This window comes from Lytechinus variegatus, chromosome 8, assembly GCF_018143015.1.
Source record: "Lytechinus variegatus isolate NC3 chromosome 8, Lvar_3.0, whole genome shotgun sequence".
NCBI lineage: Eukaryota > Metazoa > Echinodermata > Echinoidea > Temnopleuroida > Toxopneustidae > Lytechinus > Lytechinus variegatus.
Window position 1 is genome coordinate 43,160,514 of NC_054747.1, and position 12,639 is coordinate 43,173,152.

A 12,639-nucleotide genomic window follows, 5' to 3' on the forward strand; every position below is an offset into this window, starting at 1 on the left:
AACTAATCCACAGTGTGCTGCACTCAACCCAGGTGAGGTAAATGGGTACCGGTAGGAAGTAATTCCTTAAAAAGCTGTGTGTGCTATGAACGCCTAGCTTAGCCTTGTAATATAGGAGCGCCTTGAGCACCTAACAAGGTGGATATGTGCGCAATATAAATACCCTATATTATTATTATTATTATGCTAGCGCAGAGCCCGAGCTGAAAATATTTGAAATTCCGATATGAAAAGGGTCAAATTAAGCACTGTTTTCAGCACTGTGTATATAGGGAAATTTGATAACACTATATAAATGATGCGAGCGCGAAGCGCGAGCTGATATCTTATTATTATTTTAACCTAGGATCGAGACATTTTAGGCATAAGGACATTTTGTCATCATATAAGAATGATGACTATCTTCTATTTCTTTTCCTAAAACTTGTCGATATTTATTTCTGAAAAAGGGACAATTTAGTTATTATGAATTAATACAAATTTTATTTCATATCTATTAATCAATTAAGCCTAATGAGTGTGTGAAATTTGTTGACAGTGCATGAGGCCTGAAAACTGGATATTTTAAGTATATTTGTAATCATGAATAGGACTCATTGGTTGATATATTTTTAGCAAATAATGCGAGCGCAAATCGCGATCCGGAATTTTTTAATGGGGGAATATAAGTAGTTTGTTATAGAATTAGGTATACATAACTCACCAATCAAAATGCGAGCGCACAGTGCTAGCTCATGGCCTTTATTTTTCTTTTACAATAGAGACACCTGAAAAGGAATATTTAGATAATCTTATGTGAAATAAAAAAAACAATAGGTAGGCCTTCTTGGCAAATAGTGCGAGTGCACAAAATGTTGCAAAGTTGATTCACACCACAAAACGGACATTTTCCAGAGCACTTAAATAAGCATAAATTAGTAAATGAAACAAAATAATGAAATATCGATGTCCGAGCTGAATGTTTTGTATATTGATATCAAAATTTGATGTTTTAAACTACATATCAGCCTATTGAGCAAGGTATGTATCTCATCGAACAGGCAATGCGAGCGCGATGCGCGAGCGAAACTTTGTTATAGTGACATTAAATATTTTCAAAAATTGTTTTCTAAGTCTTCTCCTGACCTTGTTTTATTCACTCGTCTTCCTCCTTTTATGTGTTCTTTTTTCCCCCTTTCTACCTTTTTTCTTTCCCCGTTTTTCCCAATTTATTTGCTCTAGGGAGGGGGTCCTCGGGCCCCCTGGATCCGCCTATGTTAGTAGTTGTTATGAGGAACACGATGCATATGTATTAAGAAATTAATGCGAGCGCGAAGCGCTAGCTGAAAACTTTTATAATGATGAAATGAAAAATACATTTTCAGTTGTCAGGTTAGAATATCAAATATTTCCAGCTTGTGCTTCTCGTTCGCATAAAAAAATTGTGACTCGGGATGCGTATATAATTAAACAATTCATTGATGCCAACGCAAAGCGCGAGCTCAATTTTTATATACTGACTTAAGAAGGACTCTTTTAAGGTATAATTCCTATTCTAATTGCTTTTCTTTTTCTCTTTCTTTTTCTGTTTCTTATCCCATTTTATCGCCACCATGGGGGGGGGGCAAAATCTTTGCCCCTTGGATCGGCCTATGTATGTTGACTTGAAAAACACTAACACTTACATGTGGGATTGATGCAGAGGATGCATACCTCATTAGGGAACAGAGCAAAAATATTATAGCGTGAAGCCTGCAGGGGGCATGGGGTGAACGCTAGAGGCATGGGGTAATCAGAATTAATCCCCCATGCCGGATGCAGCCAGCATGAACGGTTGTTACTAATTAATTGCCCCGTTCAGCACGCAGGCAGTATGGGGTCAAAGCCATGCGAAATTCAATTTAATCCCCCATGCCGGATGCAGCCAGCATGGGCCTCTCTACAACCCCATTCAGCACGCAGGCGGCATGGGGTCAGATCATGGCGCATTTTCAAGTTAATCCCCTATGCCGGACGCAGCCTGCTTGGACGCCCACTAATAGGTAATTACCCCGTTCAGGGCGCAGTCGGCATGGTGTCAAAGTAAAATGCATTCAAAGCTATTCCCCAATCCGGACGCATTTCTTCCACAAAAAGACGCATGGTATTTTGGGCCTCCTTAAGAGAGAGAGAGAGGGGGGGAGATGAAGTGACTCAATTTTTCCCCCATTATATTCTCGCATCTGGCAATCATGTGATGTTGTATATAATTGCTCATAAGTGCTAAGGTATTTTCGCTTTATTTTGTTTTGTTATATGTTAATGTTGTGTACAAGTCAGCTCATTGTTCGGGGGGGGGGGGGGATGGGGAACTTTAATTGACGACTGGATACCATGCGCAAAAGGGATGTCTTTTTCAAGATCGAGAGTGTCAGAAAACACTGAATTAATGAAAAGAGTATATATTTCTCTATTTCTACACTGTATAATAATCAAATAAATAATATCATGAACATACTACAGACACGTAATGATATTCTCGTCCACTCCAAGCTCTAATTGGTTCTGGAATAAATTACCACTCAGGCTATTCCCGTATGCTTGGCCCATATGAACTCTTGTGAGCGGCATCTTCATTCGACAAATTAAAATAATGAATAAATCATTAAAACAACAATCAAAATAGTTAGAATGCATTTTTGTCTCTGTCGTTTTAATCGTTCAATCTAAAAGTACAGAGACGGCGGAGTTGGTAGGAAGTTTCAGTCTTCACCCCCTCAGCAAACACGTACAAGAAAAAACCGAAGTCTGTACAAATTTGTGATTTTTGTTGGCCGGTCTACTCCCTCGATCTCAAATTCAACTCAACCCCTCTATTATAAAACAAAGGCTCAGCGGTCCCTCTTTTTTGTTTATTTAAAACAATCAGATATTTTGGTTTTGACGCTAACCAGGGTAAGCGCCCCAAATGTTTGTTTGCAGTAATGGAAAAAAAAAATGCGTGGGTGTTTTTTTTCTTTATAACGAGTTTAGTTGCAAAAGGGGGTTAGGTCCACTTTTGACCATTCCGAGAAAAAACATGTTTTTATTCTCACTTACTGCAATATTCTTATGAGAAACTAAATTGTCATGATGTACTACCCTATCATGCGAACATAAAATTGGGTATAAAAGAAATCTACCAGTCTTCATTTTTCTATATTTTCTTTTAAAATCATTATCGTGGACCAAATCCCATTTGCAACTAAACTGAAATGAATCCAATCGATTTTGATTAAAAAAGTGATTTTTCCTTGCCACTTTTATTCATGTTTGCTTGTCAGTTTCAAACTTTCTTTGTTTTCATCAGAGCGACTAAAAATTTAGAGGTTTTGAGACAGAGAACAATAAAATTAAATGAACAATGGACCTAGCTCTTTTTGAAAAAAAAGTGATTTTTCTTTGCCATTTTGGATCACTTTTGAATAGGAATTTCAACTTTTCTTTGGTATCATCTTAATATAGAACTACTAAAAATCTATACATTGAGGCCCAAAAAATCAAATTTGATGAAAAATGGACCTAACCCCTTTTGCGAGTGAGCTCTTCATATGATTCTTTTCAACCACGCTATTCGTCGGTTAAAAAAGGAAAGAAATTGGCGAAAAGGTAGGAACATCAATAAAATTAAATCGGTATCAACATTTTTTTTTTGGGGGGGGGGGGGGTGGTAGGTCACAAATGAGTAAAAGATTGTAGGATTGAGAGGGTTCTGTCGGGACACGCCAGACAAACATGTTTTCTTCAGGGGATGCCTTAACGTAATTTCTCCTCCTATATTATTTTATTTCCTCCATTTCGGGAGAGGAAACGTTTAGTTCATTATTGGTTTTATTTGAAGTGATTATGTTTTTGTCAACTTTTCAATGCACAAGTTTTCATCTGGGAAAGAAAAGGAGAATGAGATGACAAGCTTCTAAAACCTAACATGTTATGAATTTATTCTGTAAAATGACATGAATTAGAAATATTGTGATTTTTTAACCGATTCACCCCCGTCCCACAGCTCAACCCCTGCACAAAAAATAAAAACATGGCTGTCCCTGTATAACACAATTCTTTTCCAAAATATTTTTGTTTGGACACTAACCATGGTAAGCGCCCAAATGCGATTTTTTTTTTTTTGGGGGGGGGGTCGTAACGGGGAAAAAACTGGCCAGGATGATTGTTATTCTTATTTTTTCTACCGCTTTACAAACAGAACATCGGAGAGAGGAGACAAACAAGCAACATTAGAGTGTAGGTCAGAACATTTCCATCGGGGGGGGGGGCTGAGTTAAACAAGAGTAATAATAAAAAGTCATCAGTCCGACAAGGGTCTGAGGACAGAGTTGTGACAAACAAAACGTGTTTGTTTTTTTAAAGTGATATAACCAAACAAATAAAGTCATGTTGTTATTCGTTTAAGTAGATATTCATGGAATTTTAGCAAAAGCGCACTTGTCTATTCCCCCTTTTTATCTCTGTCTCTCATTCTCTCTCGTTCTCCGTGACATCTGAGCATTTATTTATTCTAGAATTGCCCTAAATGATTCTTCTTTCATCCTTATACTTGTTATCACCCAGGGGAAGCGCTTTTACGCAATATGACTCACTGTCATAAGCACCTGTGTTGTCGGTAAATGAAACAAGTTTTTTTTTTAGATACTGGTTGTTGGTCGAAATAAAAGAGTATTCATAAAAGCTTTTTGTATTGCTAAGTTCGAAAAGCATTCAACAGGTCGTCCTGCCGATAAACACTAATCTTCCTTTTGTTCGGGGCGTTCACCATCTGTATCCTGCTCTTTTCGGAAGGAATTTGTTTGAGTGGCCGCCCAGACATTCTTTTGTTCGGGTAATGCCGATATATCATGCACTACATGGACGTTTCCCTTTTGAAAAGAGCATATGAATGATGTGCTAAACTGCTTTCTTTTCTCTGTTTTTTTTCTTCAAAATAATGAGAAGAAGAGGGATGATGGGGTCAAAAGTGCACCGAGATCAGCTCAAAGTACTGAGACATTACTCTCGTCACTACAAGAATTTTGTTTTTCTTAAAATACAATTACAAATAGATATCATTCTAGAGATATATCTCCTTGATGAAACAAATAATAAGACGAAAGTGGTGAATAAACGCATAGCTTATTACGTGACGATCTTGCAGAAAAGATGTTATTGTTCTCAGAACAACGATATGGATCAAATTACGTGATCAGGTGCCTATCGCAGAAAGAGTTGCAATCCATCGCAACTGTAAAAAGCATGCGCAACTCGATTTTCAACCAATCAACAGCACGAATTTAGGACTTGTGATTTATTTTTTGGCTTGCGTTTAAACGTAACTCTTTCTGCAACGGGCCCCTGGCCTAGTGCGCGCGCGTACGTGCTCGTCATAAAACTTATTTTCCCCGTCTGACTCCAACGAAAAAATCGGGTAAAGTCGAAATGATTTCCTATTTTCGGGATTTTTGTTATTGAAATAAGTTTATAAAGGAAATAGTACGTGGCACAGGTTTTAGTACATAAAGATTTCAAAAAAGTTAAAAAACTCCATCGAATCAAACCAAGCAAATCTCGGCTTCTGTAGAAGCCCGTCGCACCCAAATTATACAAATTTATCACGGCAGCACGCAGGGGGCATGGTGGATTATTTTCAAGAGCAACTGGTGGTAGGCTGCAGGTGGGAATGGTGGATTAAATTGGAAAGATTTTGCACGGCAGCACGCAGGGCGCATGGCGGATTATTATTTAGAACATCCGGTGTTAGGTTGCAGGGGGAATGGTGGATTAATTTATAGAGATTAGACGCGGCAGCACGCAGGGGGCATGGCGGATTATTTTTAAGAGCAAGTGATGACCGCCTGCAGGGGGCATGGGCTTCTTAATTGGAGCGTGCTTGTGGGGAAGCCTGCAGGGGGAATGCTGTGATATTTTTGCTCTCGTCCCTTAATCAAATATTGCGAGCCGCGAGCTGAATTTGATAATCACCCTTTTTGTGACCCTGAACAGGATATCTATCTCACTAAACAGGCTTGAAACTCGAAAACATCGTGTTTGTTTATTATAAAAATGTATATGTATCGAAAATGTATTTGCATGGAGCCCTTTAAGTTGAAGGTCAATTTGGCGCCCTCGGTTGAACATAACGTGGCGCCCCCATGTGAAATATAACTTTGCCCCCCCCCCCTCTGAAACATGTATTTGCCGCATTATGGTCAAAATTGAAATTAGCGCTCCGTAGTTCGAAAATCAATTTGGTGCCCCGCTAGATCGAACATCAATGCGGCGCTCCCATAGTTCAAACATCAATTTGGCCCCCCTCCCAGTTCACATATTAGTTCGGCGCCGCCTAGTTCAAACGTCATTTTGGCGCCGCCTAGTTCGAAACATCAAATCGACGTCCGGGTCAACATCTCCCTCTTTCGTTTCCCATCTCCTTTTCTTTCTGTTTTTTCTTTCTCTTATCCTAATTCCCTTCCTTTTTCTTTCTTTCGACCTCTTCTCACCTTTTCTTCTTCTCTTCTTTTCCTTCCTCCTCTCTCTCTCTCTCTTTCTTCTATCTATTTTCCCCTTTTCTTCTCCTTTTTCTTGTCTTCCTTTCACCCTTTCCCTTTTTCCCATCTTTATTTTCCCCTTTTCTTCTCCTTTTCCCGTCTTTCCTTTCTCTCTTTCCTCTTTTCTCGTTTTTCTTCTCTTCCATTCCCCCTTACTCTCTCTCTTTTTTCTCCTCTTTCGATCGATCCCCTCTCTCTCTCTTTTCTTATCTTTCTCCCCATCTTCCTCTCTTTTTGAATATTATTCTCTTCCTTCCTCTTTATTCCTTCTTCTTTTCACCCTTTTCCAGTCTCCTTTCTTTTCTTTTCTTTGTTTTCCCTCTTCCTCTTTTTTTCCTCTTTACCCTTTACTTCTCATTTTTTCTTTTTCTTTTCTTTCCCCTTTTTTCTATTTTAATTTTTTTTCTTCTCTACCTCCCCCTTCCACCCTTTCTCTTTTTCTTTTCTTCTTTTCCCCTCTTCCTCTATCTCTCTTTTTTTTATCTTGCTTCCCATCTTCCTCTCTATTTAAATATTCTTCTCTTCCTCCCTCCTTTTTTCGTCTTCTTTTTTCCTCCTTTTCCTTTCTCCTTTCTTTTCTTCTCTTCCTTTTCCCTCCTCTTTTTTCTCTTCTTTCCCCCTTTTCTTCTCCCTTTTTCTTTGTCTTTCCTTTCCCTTTTTCTTCCCTTTTTTCTCTTCTTTTCTCCTTCTTACTCTCTTTTCTATTCTCTTCTTTCCCCATCTTCCTCTCTCTTTTTATTCTCTCCCTTTTCCCCTCTTCCCCCTCTTTTTTAACCTAGGGGTGGAGGGGTGAGGCAGTTCCCCCTCCCCCGTAGATCTGCACCTGATAGAACCCCATGGTCTCGTATCATTTGTCCTTTGGACCTCTCGATGACATTTGATATATCTGATCATAATTTTACACACACTGCGGACTATCGGACCCGCAGTCTATCGGGCCCGAGGTCTATCGTACCCGCGGTCTATCGGACCCGCGGTCTATCGGACCCGCGGTCTAACGGACCCGCGGTCTATCGGACCCGCGGTCTATCGGGATGTCCCCTCTCCTCCATTTAAAAACAAGTCATAATTTTGTCAGTTATAAAAAAATGGAAATATTTTGCAATAAGCACTGCATCGGTTTATTGTTCAATTGAAACAAAGCTTACCTCTCTGAGGCTGTTGACATGATCAAGATGCATTAAATGAGCACGGTGATTTTCTGCCATTTTTGGTTCTGCATAGAAAATGAAATTGACATAGGGTTAAGTTTCAATGGCAAAGAAAATAGTCATAAGAAAGATGAGCATGAGACTAGAATGAGATTCAGTCATCAGTCATTGAGATAACAGTTTGAGAAAATTCTCTAAAATCTGTATTCGAAAATTGTCTCATCTTTGTAAGGACATCCCCGATTTTATCTCTGAAAATGCTCATTTTTTTTTTCTTTGCTAAAATAGAAATACATGACTGCTCTCCCAAATTTATTTTCTTTGAAACGATTCATTATCTCAAATGAAATCTTCAAAATTGCTGAAAAGACTAGCCTGGCCCTGGAGGTTCCTGGAGAGTAAAAATCAGTCTAGGCATACGTAGTCATAGCCGGCCCGTAGGCTTACTCATGACCATCATGACCATGGATAGTACCATGGATCTACTATGATAGTGCTAACTGAACTTCTGTCAGTTCTGAATCTGATTATCATTCTGAGATGCACCGTACTCCGTAGAGTACGGTAACTCAACTGATTTTTACTCTCCAGGAGCCTTCAGGCGTGCAGGCTAGAGTAAGATAGACCATGTAGATCTAAGAAAATCCAGGAACAGGGTCAGGGGGATTCAGAAATTTCGGAAGAATCGAGTGAAAAGGGGAACAAGTCAAAGGTCTAATCGTCTAACGTCAACGAGTACGTCTAGCCGTGTCACAGAGCTCGCGAAAGACCAACACAGAAATGCACTTATGGGGCTACACAATACCATTTCCGCGAATTTTTTTTTTTCACTTACTCGACTCTCATGACATTACCTAATATACATGCATTTATGACATAAATTCGGACATAACTTCACAAATCAATACATAAAAAGTGACAAAAAAATATTTCTCATCAAAGAAATATGTCAAATTACTCACAATTTTCTCGGAGCTCGGTCCAGCATGTATTTTTTTCCACCACTTTCACGTCCAGTCTTCCACTTTAAATTTTGCTGCAAAATTAAATCGGCCAGCGGTTGTTAATTGTCTGCACAAAGATGTAACCAAATGCTGCGCTGGGATTGGCCAATTACGCCTAGAATCCACGGACTCTGTGGAGTCCACTGTTTCAGACCACCCCAAACAGTTGATTCGAAATCATGACGTAATGGACTTGGTAGAATCCGTGGATTAATCCGTGGATTTTGCAGAATCCACCTTTGTGAATTCGGACCTTAATGTCTATGTACAATGTCTATTTAATTGTGTGCATGCCTGCGTGTAGTGTTGTCATCGTGCAAAATGCGACTTGAAGAAGAATTTTAAACTTTAAAAGATTATATACTTTGGCACAGGGTGTCAATTTTTTTTGAATAGCTGGTATACATTTTAAATAAAGGCTTTGTGGTTATTTTGGGGAGTAAACCAGAATCAAACAAACATGCAAAAAAGACAAAAAAGGCAATTTAGTTCAAAATTATATATTACATTGTACAATTTTTTATCTAAACATTTTACATCAGAGACATATGGCAGTAACAGTAGAGAACAATACAATACCTTGCAAATTGAAAGTATTGAGACTTCACAAATAGCTTCGAGTTAAACAAATAATAATTTGTGAAGGGTTCAGCTCATATTTTCGCAAGCTCCACGAAGTTACTTAATCCCTTAAAATAAACCTATTCACATAGAGGTGGGGTAACATTCATTAGAGTACATGTATACAAGTGCAAAATGCTAACCTGTTACACGGAGTAAACGTATCTCATGCTTTCCCCATGTCTGCTTATCTGGGATCTCATGTTTCTTTGCCTTAGTGGACTGCCTGTGGCCAGGCCAGTAGCAGTACGCCTCCTAGATTAAAACAAAAAGTCAGACACAAGCATGATTTACTGAAAAACAAAAAAAAAAATCTGAAATGGCTATATAGCATTATATAAAAACCTAGGTGTATTGTGTATAATATATATTTGGAACTTAAAATGTAACAAATGAAACGTTTAAAGTTTAAATAGCAAATTTCATTTGATCAGCTTTTTATGACCCCTAAATGGAATCAGCTGAATCAGAAGGGGGGGGGATACATGAAATTGTTGACTTACATTTGAATCTCCATCATTCTCCAGCCACAAGGTAGAGACCAGTGCAACTGTGTCCTCATCTTTGAATAACACTACAGCATATAGTAGGCGGCAAGTAGTAAGAATTCCAAAAATTTTCTGTAGAATCTGATTTTTTGTGCTATTTCTCCTATTTTTAGGGTGCTGAATACGAATCTGCTTGTTGCCAAATTTATAAATGCCGTCTTCGACCGTTGCCATGGCAACGGATTAATTTCTCAAAAATAACACGTATTCCCATGTAAATGGTAGATAAACATGATATAATTTAGCCAAGAGATTGAATTCAAGGTTCCGATTAAAGACAAATAAAATTCAGAAATATTTAAGATCATCAAAATAGTTCCAATTAGCCCGTTGCCATGGTAACGGCTCATTTTTCCTCCAGAAAAGTAAAAAAAAATATTTAAAGCTGTATAATCTGTTTTTTGTTTCATTTTCCCTGCGATTAGGGTGTTAAACATAGAAAGTGATTTTGCTAAATGTATAAATACACTCTCATGCCGTTGCCATGGCAACCAAATAATACCTAATTTGGTAAAAAAGATAATACACGGAAAAAAAAGATAATGGCAGGAAACAGAAAAGGTCTCCCAAAAGGAAGCATCATCGTCCTACTCTTTATCATCTACACAAATGACCAACCAATCCACCAAATAATGAGAGCTACCTGTCCGCTGCTGACATTTGCATTGCTTCACACAAACAGTCCTTTGAAGAGATGAAAAAGCACTCAGCGATGCTCTGGTAGGCCTGACTCCTTACTACGCTGCAAATCATCTCTGGGCAAATCCAGAGAAATCCCAACTCAGTGCTTTCCACCTAAAAAACAGAGATGCAGACCAGTAACTAAGGGTCAGATGGTATATAAAAAAAAATGGTTGGAACACACCAGTAAGCCAATCTACCTTGACGTCACTGTAGACAGTTCCCTTACCTGCAAAGAACATGTTGCCAAGACAAAGGCTAAAGTTGGAGCAAGGAACAGCAACCTGAAGAAGCTTTCCAACACAAAATGGGAACAGGTGCAAAACCATCCGTGCGACAGCTCCTGCTCTTTGCTACTTGACTGCTGAGTATGCAGTCCTCATCCGTTTTAGGTCATCACATGCTGCCACGATTGATACAGCCCTGAATGCTGCTTGCAGAGCAATTACTGGCTGCGACAAAAACAAGAGCAGATGATCTCTAGCTACAGTGTGGTATTGCCCATCCACACATCAGAAGAGAGGTATCAGCACAGGTGGAAAAAACAAGCAAGAAGATAACCATCTTCATCCACTCTTTAAAGTATGAACCTGCCAAAAACAGACTCAAATGAAGATGTAGCTTCCTTCACCTGACTGAATCCCTTGATGGCTCTGCTCATAATCAAAGGGTCACCCTATTGTCCAACCACCTACAGTCTGTGGCCAACGCTCAATCTCTCCAATGGACCTAGCGAATCGCTTCCCAGGTTCAAGTGAGGAATGTGTAGTGTTAAGATTTTTTTCTGACCATTTGTGCTCTAATAAATTTTATAACGAAAAAAATAGCCAGTATGCCAATTTTTCTAAGGGTTTGTGAAATTTGGGAGAATTCAGCTAGAGACAATTTTGAGAATATTTTGGGCAATTTGCCCTAGAAATCTGACAGAAATAATGATTTAGGGGTAAAGTTTTTAAGAATTTGACATGCAAGATCTATTTGCTTTAATAATTGAATTACCCCCAACTTCTAACTCCAAGGTTGCTGCCAATTTAAGGGTCACAAATGATTTCATTTTGATAGAGAGTTGTTCAAAATATTTATTTGGGGGTTTTAGAGTCAAGAAATCAAAATTGGGGCCCTGTTGTACAAAGAGTTGCAATTGATCCGATCAATCGCAACTATGGAAAGCCAGCAAAATCAGCATATGAAATGCATGTTTGTTCAAAAAGATTTCTAGATATGAATGTATGAATGTATATCTGTAAAGTCATTAATTTCTGAACAATTTTGTGTGATTTCCTTTGTTTACAAAGGACATTGTGCAAAATTTTCATAGAAGAAATTATGACACTGATGAATTTCCATAGAGTTACGATTGATCGTATCAATCGTAACTCTTTGTACAACAGGGCCCATTTACATATGACACACTGACCTTGCCTTTAAAACAAATGGCGGTCGGTAGTAATTAAAAATGGGTGATGGGTTTGAATATGGCGTTCCTCAGGGTTTTGTACTGGGACCTATAGTTTTTTCTCTGTATTTATTACCCCTTGGGGACACTTTGAGGCAGAATAATGTTGAATTTGATTTCTTTAATTCCCAAATCTCCAACTAGTTTTCACAATGCTATTGTATTCCGGAAATTAATGTATCAATGATAAGAAATAAAGTTAAGCCTACTCTTGAATGAACAAAAAGTCCTAGACATAGACACTATTTACCTGCCCATGTTCATTTGTTAATTGGTAATTCTGAACCTGCTGAATCTGTTAGAATTCTAGGTGTTGAACTTAATTCGTCATTAACGAGTAAGCAAGTAAATTTGCTTTGTAAAACCCAAAACTCCCATTTATGCAAACATGGAGCTACCATGATAAAATATAATGGTCGGAAAGATATTGACGGATGATGCTTGCCATCATGCTGTTCAATCACTGGTGTTCAGGCGCCTAGATATAGTCAAAACAGCACATTCAGAATCGAGCAGTCGGTACCATTACAACAGCCAGAAAGTATCATGTTTCCTTTGTTCAAAGAGCTTCACTTGCTACTGGTCAAAAACAGAATCATAGAAAAATTGCTTTGTTTACTTGTAGATTAATAACTTGACACCACA